At 43.5% G+C, this 18,700-nt stretch overlaps 2 protein-coding genes across 4 annotated transcripts in view; one reads left to right on the top strand and one right to left on the bottom strand.

Moving 5' to 3' along the window:
• Positions 1-18,700, top strand: part of SMIM35 (small integral membrane protein 35) — a 65,193-nt gene that overhangs the window by 6,536 nt on the left and 39,957 nt on the right. The window contains exon 1 of one of the 2 annotated variants that reach the window (XM_077249902.1): positions 16,822-17,001. The exons of the other annotated variant lie outside the window; for it this stretch is intronic. The gene's annotated coding sequence lies outside the window, so the exon portion shown is untranslated. Of the gene's footprint in view, positions 1-16,821; positions 17,002-18,700 lie in introns of those variants that run through there. 2 annotated transcript variants of the gene reach the window in all.
• The window catches only part of LOC143764379 (transmembrane protease serine 4-like), a 41,335-nt gene that overhangs the window by 15,372 nt on the left and 7,263 nt on the right, over positions 1-18,700 (bottom strand). The gene's annotated exons all lie outside the window — the stretch shown is intronic.

Raw genomic sequence — 18,700 nt, 5'->3', positions numbered from 1 at the left:
GGATCCCATGGATTCCAGTACCACCTTTATGCTGACGACACTCAGATCTACCTTTCTGGCCCAGACGTCACCTCTCTGCTGTTCAGAATCCCGAAGTGTCTATCAGCCATATCCTCCTTCTCCTCTCGCTTCCTCAAACTGAATGTGGACAAATTCAGATTTGTGTCTTCATCTTTCCTCCATCCCATAGATCTTCCTTACCTGACCCATCTATCGAAATTAATGACATCATGCTTTACCCCTTACTGGAAGTCCGCTGCCTCGGAATAACCCTCGACTCTGCCCTGTCCTTCAAACCGCACATCCAAGCTCTTTCCACCTCCTGTCGCCTCCAGCTCAAAAATATCTCCAGAAACCGTCCTTTCCTCAATCGTCAATCTACTAAAATGCTTTTGTATGCCCTCATCATCTCCCGCCTTGACAACTGCAACATCCTTTTCTATGGCCTCCCTGCTAACACCCTTCCACCTCTCCAGTCCATCCTTAACTCTTCTGCCCGAATAATTCATCTCTCTCCTCGCTACTCCTCCGCTTCTCCTATCTGCAAATCTCTTCACTGGCTCCCATTCCCTCAGCGTATCCAGTTCAAATTACTAACACTGACCTACAAAGCCATCCATAACCTGTCTCTTCCATATATCTCTGAACTAATCTCCCGATATCTTCCCTCACGTAACCTCCGGTCCTCCCAAGACCTCCTTCTCTCCTCCACACTTATTCGCTCCTCACCCAACCGCCTCCAAGACTTCTCCAGAATATCCCCCATCCTCTAGAATTCCTTGCCCCAATACAACTGACTATCAACCACATTCGGATCCTTCAGACGGAACCTGAAAACTCACCTCTTCAGGAAAGCCTACAGCCTGCACTGACCCCGCTGCCTCCTCATCACTACCGAAGCTACCGCCTCACCAACACCGGAGCTCCTACAACCCTCAACTTATTGTCTCCATCCCCACCATCCTCTAGAATGTAAGCCCGCAAGGGCAGGGTCGTCACCCCTCTATCAGTCTGTAATTGTTAGGTTACTTACTGTAAGTGATATCTGTAATTTGTATGTAACCCCTTCTCATGTACAACACCATGGAATCAATGGTGCTATAGAAATAAATAATAATATTAGGACTGACACTTCCTGCTCTGCAGAGATCAATTCACAACAGTCATGAAATCATAACAGGTAGCAAAATAATAAGTGTTAGTTATTGTAAATAAATAACAGGATCCACCATACACAATAGATGATGTCACAGCTCACCTCCTCCTCCGGTACAATGACTGATAACACCTCTATATACAGTAGATAACACAGGATCCACCATCCACAATAGGTGATGTCACAGCTCACCTCCTCCTGTACAATGACTAATAACACCTCTATATACAGTAGATAACACAGGATCCACCATTCACAGTAGGTGATATCACATCTCACTTCCCTCCCCTCCCTGCATAATGGCCCCTGCACAAGTCACAGAGCATGCCCACAACATTCTCCAATAGGAGTCAACAGACCTGGTTAGTTTCATCCCTTCCCATGATCTATATGGCTGCTGAAAAAGATAAAGAATCTCAATCAGAAGCTCAGATGGCTTCTGGCAGTCATGTAAAGAGTTCTAAAAATCAGAAAAAAAAACACACCAAAAAATACAACAACACAGAATAACCAGTTCAACACAGGGCCACCATGTATCCTAGTTCCTGACCAGGCATATTTTAATTTTTTTTTTTTCGTACATGCGGTTTAAAAAAAAAAAAAAAAAAAGAAAAAAAAAAAAAAGTAAATGATAAATTATTCTCATTTCGGAAAGTCAAATTTTCAGCATTTTTTTTTTTTTTAAATGATGCATGGGGCTTCAGCTTTTCACAATGTCATTCTCTTTTACCAATATTAGGCAATATTTGTGGAAAAAAAAGTGTTTATTTTTCACTATTATGACCAAAAGGAATTACTAAAATTAAAGGTAAATTCTCTCCTTATAGAGAGTGACATGCCAGGTCTGGCATGCCAGTATGAGGAGACAAACGCCACGCATACTCCTCTGGGAAATTAAATATGTAAATTGTCTCTTCAGAGAGGAAGAGGACTTGAACTCTAGTCCATAAACCCGTGACACCATGGTACTTTTACCTTTCTTTTTTAATTTAATTCATTTATTTTACACATAGTGTCTGCAGTAATGTCATAAAATACTTGAGACTGGTGGTGGTGGGGGGGGAAATAAAAAAAATATCGTAGTTACCCATACGTGAAGGGAGGGAATATACGGGTGCCGTCATGGGATCAGAGAAATACCGTTATCGGTGAGTAACTACGATATTCTCTTACCCCCATGACGGCACCACGGAGAGAATTTCAAAGAATGTGTATTTAGGGTGGGATTACTGCCTCCAGAACCCTTCTACCAAAGGTTAAGTCTGAAGAGGGAGATAGGTCGAGTTGGTAGTGCTTAAAAAATGTAGAGGGAGAGGACCAAGTGGCTGCTCTACATATCTGGTCAATCGATGCTCCAGCTCTAACTGCCCAAGAGGTTGCCACCGATCTGGTTGAATGTGCCTTAATTGTCTGAAACCGCTTCCTCGGATGAGGTATATGACAGGGTGATGGCATCTCTTACCCATCTCGCCAATGTGGCTTCTGATGCTTTGTGTCCCTTGTTTGGCCCCTGAAAACAGAAACAGAGCCCTCCCTTTCCTACACTCCCTCGTGGCTGATAAATAATGGATTAGACATCTCTTCACATCTAGCGTGTGCAGAGTTCTTTCTTTTTCATTTTTGGGATTTGGGCAAAAGGATGGTAAGGAGATTTCTTGGGTTCTATGAAATCTTGATGCCACTTTAGGAAGGTAGGATGGATCAGTCCTAAGGACCACTCTGTCCTCTAATATCTGGGTTAGAGGTGGGTAAGCTGATAAAGCCTGCAAATCACTGATCCTGCGAGCCGAGGTTAGTGCTACCAGTAGAGAGGTTTTCAGGGAAATTATTTTTAAGGAAGCCTGCGATAAGGGTTCAAAAGGTGCTTTGGTTAGTGCCAAAAGAACTAGGTTCAGATCCCAGGGAGGAGAATTGTGATGTATGACAGGCCTAGATCTAGTTGAAGCTTTAATAAACCTTTTAACCCAGTGGTTCCCTGCCAAGTCATGGTTATAAAGGGCGCCTAATGCTGCGATTTGAACTTTTAGAGGGCTTGTTGCCAAGCCGTTCTCTAACCCTTTTGGAGGAATTCCAGTACTTCCTGAATTGGGATTTCCTCTGATAGGCCAACACCGGAACTAGAGAGGAATTTTTTCCAGACTTTGCCATATGCTCTCGTAGTTACTGGTTTTCTACTGGCCAACAGAGTTGAAACTAGATTTGGAGAAAACCCCCTTCCCAGTTAAAAGTTCCCTCTCAAATTCCAGGCCGTCATGTGCAAGTTTTTTTATTTGTGGATGATTTACTGGCCCCTGGCGCAGAAGGTTTGGGATATCTGGGAGGACCCAAGGCTCTGATATGGACATTAGGCATAGCCATGGAAACCATGTTCTTTTTGGCCAGAACGGGGCTATCATGATCACTCTTGCTCTGTCCTCCCTGATCTTCTTTAGAACTAATGGAACTAAAGCTATCGGAGGAAAAGCATAAGCTAGTTTGAAATTCCAGGGAATTAGAAAGACGTCTAGGGTCACTGGATTCCCCCGTGGATCTATTGAGCAAAATGCCTGTGTTTTCCGGTTTTGACTGTTTGTGAACAGATCTATATCCGGGCCCCGCCCAACAATCCACTATGTGATTGAATATCTCCGTGTTTAATTCCCATTCCCCCTGTTTTAGTTGCGTTCTGCTTAAAAAATCTGCAGTCTGATTCTCTGTCCCTTTGATGTGAAGGGCTGTCAGGGAGGACAGCTTGGCTTCTACTTAAGTCAGGATGGATTTCGTCACTTTCATCAGAGGTTGTGACCTTGTCCCCCCCTGATGACTCAAATATGCCACTACCACCCTGTTGTCTGTTAGTACCCTTACGTGATGGGAATGGAGGGAGACTAAGAAGTGATTGAGGGCATATTTTACTGCCAAAAGCTCTTTCATGTTTGAAGTGAGGGGTTTTTCTTCCCCTGACCAAGGACCCTGAGCAATTTGATCGTTTAGGTGGGCTCCCCAACCCCATGAGCTTGCATCCGTGGTCAGGGTTACTGAAACCGGAAATACCCATGGAACCCCTCTGATGAGATTGGAGGGGTCTGTCCACCAAGCTTGGGAAGCTATTGTTTGTGAGGATATCGCTTCTCTAAATCTCCTTTTAAGCGGAATTCTGCTTCTAATATTTCCCACTGGAGATCTCTGGAGTGACCCGGAGCCCATTGGACCGCTGGAATGCAAGCCGTCATTGATCCTAGTATGGACATTGCTTTCCTTAAAGTAACGGCTGGAGAATGTCTCAAATGGTCCACTATTCGTATCATGTTGGACACTTATTTCTGGAAGACTGCATTCCTGCTTTGTTGAGTCTATTATTATCCCTAGGTATTGTTGTACTTGTGTTGGGATAAGTCTGGATTTTTCCAGATTCAATAACCATCCTAGATTTGATAGGGCTGTCATTACTCTGTCTAGTTGCTGACTGCAATGGAGAGGAGATCTGCCCATCACTAGGAAGTCGTCCAGATAAGGGACAATCAATATATCTTGCTCCCTTATGTGGGCCATTACTTCTGCCATTAGTTTTGTAAACACCCTCGGGGCAATGGCAAGGCCGAACGGAAGTGCTCTGTAATGTTTCAGTTCCCCTTGTATCATTACTGCCACCCTGAGATATTTTTGGTAATGCGGATGGATCGGCACATGATAGTATGCGTCTTTTAAGTCTATGACGGTCATGAAACAAGACGGATGAAGGGTTCTGACATGATTTTATTGTTTCCATCTTGAACTTTTCTGTCACTAGGTATTTGTTTAATTTCTTCAAGTTTATTATTACTCTGAAAGTTCTGTCCGGCTTCGTCCGAAGAAAAAGAGGAGAGTAGAACCCAGTTACTTCTTACTGTTGTGGGACTTCCTGTAGGACTTTGTCAGGAGACTGAGGACTTCTTTCGGGATGCTCAGCTGTTCGATCTCGGATTTCCTTTGTGGCGTTACTACAAATTGATGGTGTGGCCTTGTATGAAATTTCAGCTTCAGGCCTGTCTATTATATTTAAAGTCCAAGTTCTCCCCGATATTTTTCCCAGGCTTGGAGAAAGTAAGTCAGTCTCCCTCCTACCTGGGGCGCACCTTCATTGGGGCTGTTTTTTTATTATCCGGCTTGTTGAACATGAAGCCTCCCCTTTTAAATTTTTTATCTTCCCATCCATCTTTTTGGTTTTTTGGGGGGACGTCTTCGCATAAATTTCTTCCCTCGAAAGGGCCGCCTATAGGATTGGTTGGGGAATCCTGGAAAAGCTTTTTTCTTATCTACAGCTTTTTCGAGAATATCGTCCAGGGTAGGTCCAAATAAAAATCCCCCCCTCACACGGTATGGAGCATAGCTTTGCCTTTGTTTGTAAGTCACCTGGCCAGCACTTCAGCCATAATGCTCTTCTGGCTGCAATTGAAAATGAAGCTGATCTTGCTGTCAGTCTCACTGTCTATGGAGGCGTCTGCTAAATATGCCGCAGCTCCCCTCATAATTGACACAGAGTCCAATATAGACTTTCTTGGTGTTTTATTTTTTAATTGAGTCTCCAGGTGATCCAGCCAAACCATTAATGCTCTGGCCGTGCATGTAGCAGCTATCCTGGGCTTCAACCCTCCGCTAGCGGCTTCCCAGGATCCTTTTAAGAATACATCCGCTCGCTTATCCATAGGACCAGGGCCGGCTCCAGGTTTTTAAGGGGCCCGGGTGAAAGAGTCTCAGTGGGCCCCCCCCCTTTAACACGATTCATTATCGCATATAGCACAGCCCACGTAGCATATAACACAGCCCACGTAGCATATAACACAGCCCACGTAGCATATAACACAGCCCACGTAGTATATAGGACAGCCATGTAGTATACAGCACAGACATGTAGTATACAGCACAGACATGTAGTATACAGCACAGACATGTAGTATACAGCACAGACATGTAGTATACAGCACAGACATGTAGTATACAGCACAGACATGTAGTATACAGCACAGCCCCCCTCCCCCCAAGAATGGCCCCATAGTCCCGTACTCACTGTTATAGTTGCAAAAAAAAAAAAACACTCCTCACCTCTCAATGTGCCCGTGCAGCTCCCTGCTCCGGTCTCGGCGGCTGCCGCTGCACTGCCTGACATACAGCAAGTGCGCGATGACATCCTCGCACACCCGCAGCGGCATTGTCAGAGGCAGAGTGAGGAATGATGGGAGAGAGAGCGTTAGGTGACGCTCTCTCCTCCATCATTTGCTTTGAACTTTACCGGCAGACGCCGGTATAGTTCAATGCTTCGGCGGGGGAGTTGGCGACAGGCGGGCCCCCCTGCTTCACAGAAGCCCCATAGCGGCTGCATGATGTGCCGCTAGCTGAGGGCCCCTGGGGGAGCGGGGGCCCTAGGCAGCTGCCTGCCCCTAATGCCGACCCTGAATGGGCCCCCCTGTCTTGCCAGGGCCCCGGCACTTGCCAGGGTACTGACGCCGACCCTGCATAGGATCCTTGAGGGTTCCCATATCCTCAAAGGGTAAAGCAAATTTTTTAGAAGCTTTCGCAATAGCGACATCCAATTTTCGTGCTTTTCCCCATGAAGCACAAGCTGGGTCGTCAAATGGATATTTCCTTTTAGGGGTTAACAGGACTTTATCTGGCCTCTTCCACTCCTTTATTAGGGCCTGTATTTTTTCGTTTAACTGAAACACCCTATGTTTCTTCTGTTCTAGGCCACTAAACATAAGGTCTTGTGCGGTTTTTTTAGAACGAGTGTCAGCCAGCCCCATGGTTGTTCTAACCATTTTCACCAACGAATCTGTTTCATCAATGGGGAAACAGTTGCGGCCGCCTTCTGAGGATGCGGAGGATGATGAGGAGGACGACGTAGAGCTATCCGAACTATAATGTGCGCTCTCTTCCTCGCTGGAACTGTACTGTAATCTGGGGATCTATTTTTGCGTTTTCTCTTACGGCTTTTTACACTCTTTAGCGCATCTTGTACTTGGGTTTTAATTAAGTCTTTGAGTTCAGCCGCAAATCTTGGGGTCTCTTCATTTATGGTATTCTCTATGCATAAGGCACAGAGCTATTTTGCCCATGTAGCTGGTAAATCTGCCGAGCAGAGCGGGCACACTGTTTTGTTTTCGCCTGGCATTTCTTCCCCTAAGAAATACAATAAACCCCTATTTAGAATATATACATTCACGGAGGTCACTTACCCTCCGAACGTGAGGAAGATACCGGTTCTTGTCTTGAGGATGTCTCCTCCATTTGAACCCCTGTTTTTCTCCTGGATCCACTGGAGCCTCTGCTGCATTGGGATCCTGAGCTGCGGCGCTGCATAGGTTGATCCTGCTTTTGTGTCCTCTGCGGGCGACGGCGCTCCTGCGGGTCTATTTCCAGAGGGGATTGCGGAGTTTCCTCCACCGACTGCTCTTTTCCACTCATAGTGGTGCTGTTTGAGCAGCGGTGTCCAGTTTCTCCGCAGATTTTATCTCCAGCATGCGGCGCAAGGCAACATCTGGTCTACCCAGAAGTACACTGCGCCGCCCCGGAAGTGATCCCCCGCGCCTGCGCAGTAAGTTGCCGCTGGACCTCGCGCGCGCTTCCCTGGATGCCGGCTCACAGGAGGGACGGAGGGGTCGCCGCAGCTGCTTCTCGTACTGGAGCCTCCTGTCGGTGACCACCGTCACCTCCTCCCATGAGCCCCTCAGACCGGCGGTGTTACACCAGGTAGCCGCCGCTACCTACTACCGGCTGTTGTGAGAGAGAAGAGGCAGACTCGGTCCTCTTCACTGCCCCTTCTCCGCACATACACACAGGGCCCGCCAACCCCGGAATGTGCCTTCAGGGAAGATATCCATCTGTGACCGCGGCAGGGCCCCCCCGCTGCCTGAATTCGGCCCGATGGTCCCTGGTATCCCGCGACGATGAGGTAAGCTGTGAGTTCCCAGTCAGGGACAGGAAACCGAACTGAGGTGGAGAAGAGGTCCTGCCTTTTTAACCTGTGGGTTTCCTGTCCCTGAGGGCGGATCCCTCTCCCCGTGGTGCCGAAATGGGGGTAGGAGAAAATATAATTATATATATATATTTTAATCTCATTTACCTTGTAACTGGGGCCGATATACCGTCCCCAGTTACAAGAGCGATGCAGTCTGTCTTTATAGCAGTGCTGTCTAGGGCTCCCATGACTCAGCAGCTCCTGTCGTTCTGGAGCGCCCCCACACCGCCGCAGGGCCGAGTGGTACCCGGAGCCGGGCCTCTGAGTCTCAGTTCTGGGGTTGTCACGGTGGCTAGACCCGGTCCGTGGCCCTGTCTGTCAGTGGGGGAACGTCCAGTGCAATAAATGATGATAATGGTGCAGTTGTGAAGTGCCGGTCGCAATAAATAACGAGGACACCAGGTTGCAGTCTCTTTACCTCTTTACTGAAGGTTTTGGAGACCTCAGTCCAGAGCGCTGTTAACTGGGTTGTCAGAGACCGGCCGGTCCAAAGGCACATCAGGAGTTCTCTTTACAGGTGGGAATCAGTGTCTACCTTCTAGCGCTGAGTGTTGTAGTTCTTCCCTGCTGAGCTCCCGGGATAGTCCTCACAACTGTTTCTGTCTGTCTCTGATGTTCGTTTTCTCCGTCCCCCAGATGATATGGTAGGATGCACCCGTATGACGGGGTAGGCCTGGAGTTCTTCCGGGACCCTAGAGTCGCCCCTCTCCCACAGCTGCCTCCGTTGTCTGCTTAGGTGTTAAATGAGACAGCCAACCTGTAATTGGCTGTCCGGCCGTGGTTTGCAGTGTACTTAAAGTCTCTTACTTGCTCGGCGTTCCGGCCACCGACTGTTTGCGCCTCAGAAGGATGTTGCCTCGGTCTAACAGCACGACTCCTTCTGGTTCTAATTCCTCTTGCTGTATTCCCGTTGTTCACTGGTTTGTTCTGCTCTGAGGAGTCTGCCAGGATCCCATCCCTGACAGGTCCTCTCACTAGCTCTTCCCAGCTACTTCTCCCTGTCTTCCTGTCCAACCCCCAGTTTTACCATAGTGTGAGGAGTGGCCTACTAGATAGGACCACCCCCCCCTGGTGGCCGGAGTGTGAAGTGTAGTGAGGTGTTACCTGGTCAGAGAAACTCCTTTAGTGCAATCAGACGTACCATAGCTCCCCATAGTGGCGGAGCCACAGTACTGCAACAACCAGGACTCTGGGGTGCTGCAGTTCCATATACACAGCAATTATGTGACTGCTGTGAAGGGAGGAGGAAGCGGTTGTTTAGCGTTGTGTGTACAATGATGGAGAAGGCAATGACGGTAATAAACCATCTCTGCCTTCTTTCTGTATCTGACTGCCAAATCCCTGTTCTCCCAGCTACACGGGATCTATTACTGTGGGTCTCCCTGAAAGCAGCTGATCATAAAAGGGTCTCATCCTATTTCTCCAGGCTCCTCGCTGCTGTTATATGAAGATGCAGAGTCATTGGTCAACGGAACTGAAATCTATGGGCAAATCTTGGTCCTGCAGAGGCCACAATGGCACTGACCAGGTCGCCAAAAGAGTAACATACCAAACAAGCAAAGAAACCACCTTTCAGTGATAGTAGTAACATACAGACTATATCAAACAATGGTGAATAAATACAAAAGTCGAAGAGAAGAAACAACCCAGAAACTAAACGAAGGTCTATATTGGTACAAGTGATCTCTCTTATGAGGTCACACCTAGTTTCATGCCGTTTGGTTGTTTTTGCTGGGTGTCTTAGGCTGAACTTTTGGTTCTACAGACAGACGTGTTTTTCCAGCTATATAATACCCAGAGGAGAAAAAAAAAATCTCTCAGATCAGTGCATTCCGGTAGAGGATGAGTCACACCGGCAGTACACGGGACTGTCATCCTATCTAATTTTAGAATGTAAGATTGTTATGCACATTTTTTACCTAAGTCCTGCTCTATATTTAAGAGGTTAGTTTTAGTAATCATTTATACTACTTCAGACAGTAGTGGGGGGAGGCTCCCGCTGCAGAAAGTTGTCTTAGGCTGCTGTCACACTATCAGTATTTGGTCAGTATTTTACATCAGTATTTGGAAGCCAAAACCAGGAGTGGAACAAGTAGAAGAAAAGTATAACAGAAACATATGCACCACTTCTGTATTTATCACCCACTCCTGGTTTTGGCTTACAAATACTGATGTAAAATACTGACCAAATACTGCTAGTGTGACAGCAGCCTTATAGACACACACACACAAATCTGTGAGGAGGAGGGGAATATGGAAGAAAGACAAAAAAAGAAAAAAAAGGACGAAAAGAAAAAAAAGGACGAAAGGAAAAAGGACGAAAGGAAAAAGGACGAAAGGAAAAAGGACGAAAGGAAAAAGGACGAAAGGAAAAAGGACGAAAGGAAAAAGGACGAAAGGAAAAAGGACGAAAGGAAAAAGGACGAAAGGAAAAAGGACGAAAGGAAAAAGGACGAAAGGAAAAAGGACGAAAGGAAAAAGGACGAAAGGAAAAAGGACGAAAGGAAAAAGGACGAAAGGAAAAAGGACGAAAGGAAAAAGGACGAAAGGAAAAAGGACGAAAGGAAAAAGGACGAAAGGAAAAAGGACGAAAGGAAAAAGGACGAAAGGAAAAAGGACGAAAGGAAAAAGGACGAAAGGAAAAAGGACGAAAGGAAAAAGGACGAAAGGAAAAAGGACGAAAGGAAAAAGGACGAAAGGAAAAAGGACGAAAGGAAAAAGGACGAAAGGAAAAAGGACGAAAGGAAAAAGGACGAAAGGAAAAAGGACGAAAGGAAAAAGGACGAAAGGAAAAAGGACGAAAGGAAAAAGGACGAAAGGAAAAAGGACGAAAGGAAAAAGGACGAAAGGAAAAAGGACGAAAGGAAAAAGGACGAAAGGAAAAAGGACGAAAGGAAAAAGGACGAAAGGAAAAAGGACGAAAGGAAAAAGGACGAAAGGAAAAAGGACGAAAGGAAAAAGGACGAAAGGAAAAAGGACGAAAGGAAAAAGGACGAAAGGAAAAAGGACGAAAGGAAAAAGGACGAAAGGAAAAAGGACGAAAGGAAAAAGGACGAAAGGAAAAAGGACGAAAGGAAAAAGGACGAAAGGAAAAAGGACGAAAGGAAAAAGGACGAAAGGAAAAAGGACGAAAGGAAAAAGGACGAAAGGAAAAAGGACGAAAGGAAAAAGGACGAAAGGAAAAAGGACGAAAGGAAAAAGGACGAAAGGAAAAAGGACGAAAGGAAAAAGGACGAAAGGAAAAAGGACGAAAGGAAAAAGGACGAAAGGAAAAAGGACGAAAGGAAAAAGGACGAAAGGAAAAAGGACGAAAGGAAAAAGGACGAAAGGAAAAAGGACGAAAGGAAAAAGGACGAAAGGAAAAAGGACGAAAGGAAAAAGGACGAAAGGAAAAAGGACGAAAGGAAAAAGGACGAAAGGAAAAAGGACGAAAGGAAAAAGGACGAAAGGAAAAAGGACGAAAGGAAAAAGGACGAAAGGAAAAAGGACGAAAGGAAAAAGGACGAAAGGAAAAAGGACGAAAGGAAAAAGGACGAAAGGAAAAAGGACGAAAGGAAAAAGGACGAAAGGAAAAAGGACGAAAGGAAAAAGGACGAAAGGAAAAAGGACGAAAGGAAAAAGGACGAAAGGAAAAAGGACGAAAGGAAAAAGGACGAAAGGAAAAAGGACGAAAGGAAAAAGGACGAAAGGAAAAAGGACGAAAGGAAAAAGGACGAAAGGAAAAAGGACGAAAGGAAAAAGGACGAAAGGAAAAAGGACGAAAGGAAAAAGGACGAAAGGAAAAAGGACGAAAGGAAAAAGGACGAAAGGAAAAAGGACGAAAGGAAAAAGGACGAAAGGAAAAAGGACGAAAGGAAAAAGGACGAAAGGAAAAAGGACGAAAGGAAAAAGGACGAAAGGAAAAAGGACGAAAGGAAAAAGGACGAAAGGAAAAAGGACGAAAGGAAAAAGGACGAAAGGAAAAAGGACGAAAGGAAAAAGGACGAAAGGAAAAAGGACGAAAGGAAAAAGGACGAAAGGAAAAAGGACGAAAGGAAAAAGGACGAAAGGAAAAAGGACGAAAGGAAAAAGGACGAAAGGAAAAAGGACGAAAGGAAAAAGGACGAAAGGAAAAAGGACGAAAGGAAAAAGGACGAAAGGAAAAAGGACGAAAGGAAAAAGGACGAAAGGAAAAAGGACGAAAGGAAAAAGGACGAAAGGAAAAAGGACGAAAGGAAAAAGGACGAAAGGAAAAAGGACGAAAGGAAAAAGGACGAAAGGAAAAAGGACGAAAGGAAAAAGGACGAAAGGAAAAAGGACGAAAGGAAAAAGGACGAAAGGAAAAAGGACGAAAGGAAAAAGGACGAAAGGAAAAAGGACGAAAGGAAAAAGGACGAAAGGAAAAAGGACGAAAGGAAAAAGGACGAAAGGAAAAAGGACGAAAGGAAAAAGGACGAAAGGAAAAAGGACGAAAGGAAAAAGGACGAAAGAAAATTACCCCTTGGGAATTTGACAAAAATGTAGATCATGGTGAGGTGCCAGTTCCTGCATGACGAGTCCTATTTTAATCATAATTCAGCGGCGCTGTCGGTATAGCAGTGAGAAATGTCAGGAATGGGTCTAGCTTCCTCATTTGGGTTTTAACCACTTAACTGCTGCTGGCAATAGCGACATTTAATTGGTTAGACAGAGGGGAGGGGTCTTTCTATTGCCTACCACTATTGTGATTGTCGAATGTTGATGGTTTGCACTTACTATGGCAGCCAAGAGCTTAACAATTGCTCCCACTTTTGGTACCACTGCTAAAAGGGTTATCGCCAGTTGCAGAGCCTAGAGGTCATCAATTAGACCCTCAGTGATTAATAAGTTAACCCCCCCACCCTACTGGATTCGCCTTTTAAAATTCTGAAGAGGCGGGGTCTAATAAAATGGATGTCAGTTTTACATGAGTTAATCAAGAATATAAAAAAAAAATAAACAAACTTGTTTTGCCCTATATAGACACTAAATACAGAAAATGAACAATTATTCCTGCTTGGATATTGTCATATTGAAAAGCAAAGTGCTCAGTCACAAGGAGAATGCTTGACGTCAATTTATTCATAGATTTCCCAGAGTAACACCAGAGGAACAGAACAACATAATTCTAAGGGGAAAAAAATAAAAAAAATGGGAAAGGAATTCAATACGGGACACAAACCGGTGTCAGAAGAATGTAACAACCATTATAATGAGAGTTTCTATAGTTTATTAGTGGGTAAGACAAAGCCGACAGTCTCGAGACACCGTCCTATTACCCTACAGGCCCAGAGGCCGATGGTTTCACAAGGGTTTCCCAATGTTCTTGATTACAGTACAGAAGAACGTGAGCCGAGCGGCAGACGACGTCACACATGCTCCAAAATGACAATAGCCAACAAACCGGTGTCGTAAAAGCTGTTTTGAAACTTTCCGGCTTATCTTCTGGTAAGGAGATTTACGAAGAAGCTATCAGTGATTCACCGCGTAACACCCGACGGGAATAGAAAATATTTTGTTATTGATTAATCATGCCGGAAACAAGCGTGCGCCGAAATGTTGTGTCACTCGATTTACTGGTAAAGTGCAACTGGATTATTGGGGGGGTTGACCAACGGCAACAGACAGAAGACCTGTTTATGGGGGTTGCGTTGCATCTTCAGAGTGGTACAAAACTAGTCCCCATAATGGTGAAGGGATAGGAAGACATCAGTGATGAGCGAGCGTGCTCGGGTAAGGCGTTATGCTCGATTAAGACACGAGCATGATCATATAACACGCTCGTTCACCATTAGAAGACACCCTCGGGACCAAATTCACCCCATACACAACCAAGGATCACACTGGTCAAAATATAAACAGTGGGGGAACACTTTTTTTTTTTTTTTTTTTATATATATATAAATACAAATGGGGAGAATTTAGGAAATGCTCTACTTATGGTATAGAGAAGAAAAAAAATAGCTAAATTTAAGAAAATAAAATCACTACTTGCAGCACTTAATATTTGTTCTAATAATATTCACAAAACTACCCCTTTTTAAAAATAAAAATTATAAAGTTTGGCAGGGTTCAGAGAGAAATCGACTTCCATGGAATTTACCATAATTTGCACTAATTTCTGGTGTAATCACAGCAAAAACGTATAAATTGCCAGCAAAAGAAAAAGAAAAAGACAATGTGTCTCCTAGCACAATAAACCCAACACAAGGTGGAGATATATGGTGGGGAGACTTTTGGAAAAGGCGCTCACCCTCTAGGGATTTGCAATTTCAAGCATTTATAAATGTGGAACAGTATACTCAATTTCTTTTTTTTAATAAGATGCTTATGATGTGAACATTTACCATAGGACAAAAAAAAAAGAAAGAAAAATGCCTGTACTGTCCCTTGTTGTACAAGGTTTGATACAATTGTGCAATCGCACAATCTTTATAATAAATTACACTCCATGTGCCAAAAAAAAATGCTGAACACTGGGAGATGACAAATATGATAAATGGCAGACATGGAAAGTGTTGAAACTAAGTAAGTGATCTTGTCAATTGCTGAACAGTCACCAGGTGAAGACTAAAGACTATTTATCATAGCTGGCACAAGAAAAAAAAAATTAAAGAAATAATACAAACCAAATTAAAATAGATTTTTTAGACCTGATGAGACTAGTGTGCTTACTATGAAAATACTTCTCTAAATCGTTATTTAACCCTCTTGAGGTTTTAAACTCAATCTCCTTTTGCCTAGCCGGACTGCCAGCTCCTCAGTGTAACTCCTCCGTGCTGCTGCGGAGATTTCACACCGCTCAGTACAAGCTGCAGCTGTTAAGTCAGGCTTGGAGGATGGAGACGGAGATGTGTGGGCTCATGAGGTCTTTAAGAGACTCCTAAAATGCTTTAAAGAGAAGATCAAGATTATGAATTACATAATGACTTCTTATTCTCAGTGGGAATTCTAAGGGATTTTCCCACACAACACTGACACTCACAGTAACAGAAGAAGCTAAATTATCCCGTACCCAGTTTCTCGAGGAGCAGTCGTGCAGCAGAATGTTCTGCTAGAAGATTATTATTATTATGGAACAGTGTGAAAACATGGATGGTCCCAACTTATAGTATAGGTTTTGCATATGGAATTTTACAGTCATGGCAAAAAAAGCAGAATAATTAAGAATAAACAGTAAAAAACAAAAAAAAACAAACGTATATAATTTTTTTATATTTTTTATTTTTTTAAGGGAAAGTTCTCATAGGATGTATACACCGTGTATCTCACAAACTCTCATTCACACACTGCAGAGAAAACGTAAAGCGCAAACTGACCAGTTCCATGGATCTGCGTCTCATCAGGTTACACCGTGAACACAGACATACCAAGATTTGCAACACAAAATTCAACATATTTAAGCCCCACCCCTGAGGGGCCACCTGCCTCCAAAATACCCAGGAATGCCCCCTTTTGTGAGCTCTATGCACAAAAATCAAGAGACGTTTACAAGTATTGCAAAGAGTGAAATGGGAGCAACATCTGCAATGAAATCCTCAACAGTTATCCCCATTACCAATTTCACTGCAGACATTCTAAGACCGGTGTGCACACATTTTTTTTCCCCCAGGCGTTTTTTGGAGTATAAATCTGCAATCAAAACGTGTGTTTTTTTAACTTCTAGTACTTTGAGGAGTTTTTGCTCCGAAAACTCCAGGCGTTTGGGGGGGGGGGGGGGTGGTTGGGGGGGGAACCCACTCCGAATGATCACACTCTTGGGTAGATAGACATTTTTCTGGCTGAAAAATCCAAGACAGAAAAAAAAAAAAATAGTTGGGGTGCACTTTTTGGTCTATGAACCATTTTTTCCCCCTTTCTCAATCAATTCAGCAGTAAAATTTGGAATATTTTATTTTGTAGCAGAAATGCCCCAAGAACAGACCTGTTGCTTCTTTTTTATGATGGAAAAAAACAGAAAACTATTTCTATGTTTATATAATTTATTCAAAGGGAATTTATTAAGAAAAAAAACAAAAACAAAACCACACAACACCACTATCTTTTTAAAGGCAAACAAACGTGGTTTAGAAGTGAAATCCATGTCAGGAATTCATTTAGTTATTTAGGACTCTGCAATGTTTTGTTTTTTTCTCGGTTCAAAATTTTCAAAATCTTGAAACCCTATTATCCACCTCCCCAAAAACAACACCCCACCAATAAAAAAAAAAAATCTTCAAATACTCATTGAATACTCCATTCCATTCCAAAGACATACTGATAGGGAATTTAGATTGTGAGCCCCATCAGGGACAGCGATGATAATGTGTGCAAACTGTAAAGCGCTGCGGAATAGGTTAGCGCTATATAAAAATAAAGATTATTATTATTTATTATTACTCTTCTTACTGACTCCAGTGTGAAATGAAACAGCAGGTTTTTTTTCAATGCTAAAACCACATCAGAATTTACTATCCCAAATTTTGGTTGGTTTTCAAAAATTTGTATTCAGATCACTAGAACTTTTGCACATGACTGCAAAATCTATAAAATAATCATACATCTGCAGCGGCTAAGGAGTTAATTGACGTGTCGCAGAGAGTCTCCGAGGCCCAGAGCATCATGAGTGGGGACCAGGAGACCACGCCGGGTGCTAAGAGACCATGGAAACAAATCACACAATCCTTGGGATTGCGGCGTCATATTTCTCAGCAGATTCTACTTCCTTTGTTCTAAAGGTAACATTATATAAAAAAAAAATATATATATACATACATCAAGGAGGAAAAACACAACACAAGACTGTCTGCCATGAGGACGCACCTGCTGATATCACGCATCGAAAATCACTGAGGGTCTCTGTATTAAGCAGAAGAATATACGGGGTATAAGCCAGGTATGTGCTCCAAATCAATCATATTAAGCCCCCTAATATAGCAGATAGCCATAAAGTGCTACCTAAATATGGAGGGTAAACGTCTGGAGAGCAATATGGAGGATAAACGCAGAGCTCCGCACGTAATGTGCATGCAAACTGGAGATGTAGCGTGGCTGCTCATACATATCAATTCAGAATTATCAGCATTTTTTTGATACCTCACATTTGTTATTTTATTGGGGGGGAAAAGTAAATTCTGCTTTTTGAGTTTTTTCTCCATTGCATCTTTCATGGTGAAATTTAAAGTCAACAGGAAGGCTTAAAAGATTCCGTACAGAGCCTCGGACTTCTCTTGAGCATTTCTGCTTCATTTTATTGGAGGGGGAAGGTGGTGGGGATTTAAAAAAAATAAAAATTTTAAAAAATGGAACATTAAAAAAAGGGTAATGTAGCAACAAATAAACCCTTGTTTAATGAAATAAATATACTGCAAATATTTGTCGTTTGAAGAATAAATAGAAAAAGGATGTGAATAAGACCTAAATCTATAAACATCACATTTATCAAAGTTATTTCTACTTTAATACTTTTCCAAATTACTCTTCTTTTAAGAGATATTATATCCAAGAAATATACTATTTTCTTAAATCTGTTCTCCAAGAACCAATTCCTGTGATGCATTGGTGCGCAGCCAGGACGGCTCTCGGTCAGTCTGGTGTTGTATGACTGGGCACTAGGTGCCGCCATTAATGGAGTTCACAGTACATATGGCCAGGAGCCTTTCCAGCCCCGGTTCATGGCCGGGTCACACTGGAATGTTTTATTCTTGCAGGTGGCAGTGATCGGTATGTCACCCGACAGTAATGACGAGGACGGTTTGTTATGTGTGTCATCATTACCATTTGGCCTGAGAATTCAGCATGGAACTAGAATGTCCAGCTCTCAGCCACGTTTATTGCAACAACCTGATTTCTGATTGCCAAATTTCCCCGTAATACTTCCAAAAAGTCCCAGATTTTCAACTGTGCCCTGGGGCATACCCTGCTTCATCTGCTACTGTTCAAACAGTTGGATGGAGTTAATGAAAAAAATTTGCAAGACGATGGTCCATCAGACACTTTGGTAGTCCATGGCCGCCGGACCAGAACCCTCCGGAATGTCTACTACCTGCACCTTTTTCCATATCCCCAGCATCTCTTCCGATTTGTAGGCTTGGTGCAAAGTCATCATTACGGCATGAAGCATGAATGACTGTGTGGGAATACTAGTAAAAAGAGGTTCTGGGGAGGCCAGCAGGTAGGACCAGGTTTGCGGAGATCTGATCTGGCGGTGCGGACTACCGACCAGGATCCTGATAATGTTTTTGCTCAAAGTGGTGGATTAGTTCCAATTTTTTTTTTTTTTTTATTATTTATTTATTTACTTTTTTTAAGACTGGCATTTTACAGTAGTGCCAGCCACCTTGTAAGTTTATTTTGGTTATTTTGGACCATCCTTAAAATTAGTGGTTTTCCAGTGAAGATAAATTATGGATAGGGGACAACCAATTGTTCATGGAGTTCTGAATGTGGGAACCTACAGAGATTGGTAGAATGGGGCACTTTTATGCCCACTAGCATGGAACAATAAGTAGTACACGCGCGTGATCGCCACTCCAGTCATTTGTCATGGAGCTGCCGAAATTCCGATCATTTTTTTTTTTAAAGCCCTTTTTCTT

Source organism: Ranitomeya variabilis, chromosome 4, assembly GCF_051348905.1.
Source record: "Ranitomeya variabilis isolate aRanVar5 chromosome 4, aRanVar5.hap1, whole genome shotgun sequence".
NCBI lineage: Eukaryota > Metazoa > Chordata > Amphibia > Anura > Dendrobatidae > Ranitomeya > Ranitomeya variabilis.
Note: the sequence above shows the minus strand (reverse complement) of the source record. Positions and strands in the feature narration are given on the sequence as shown.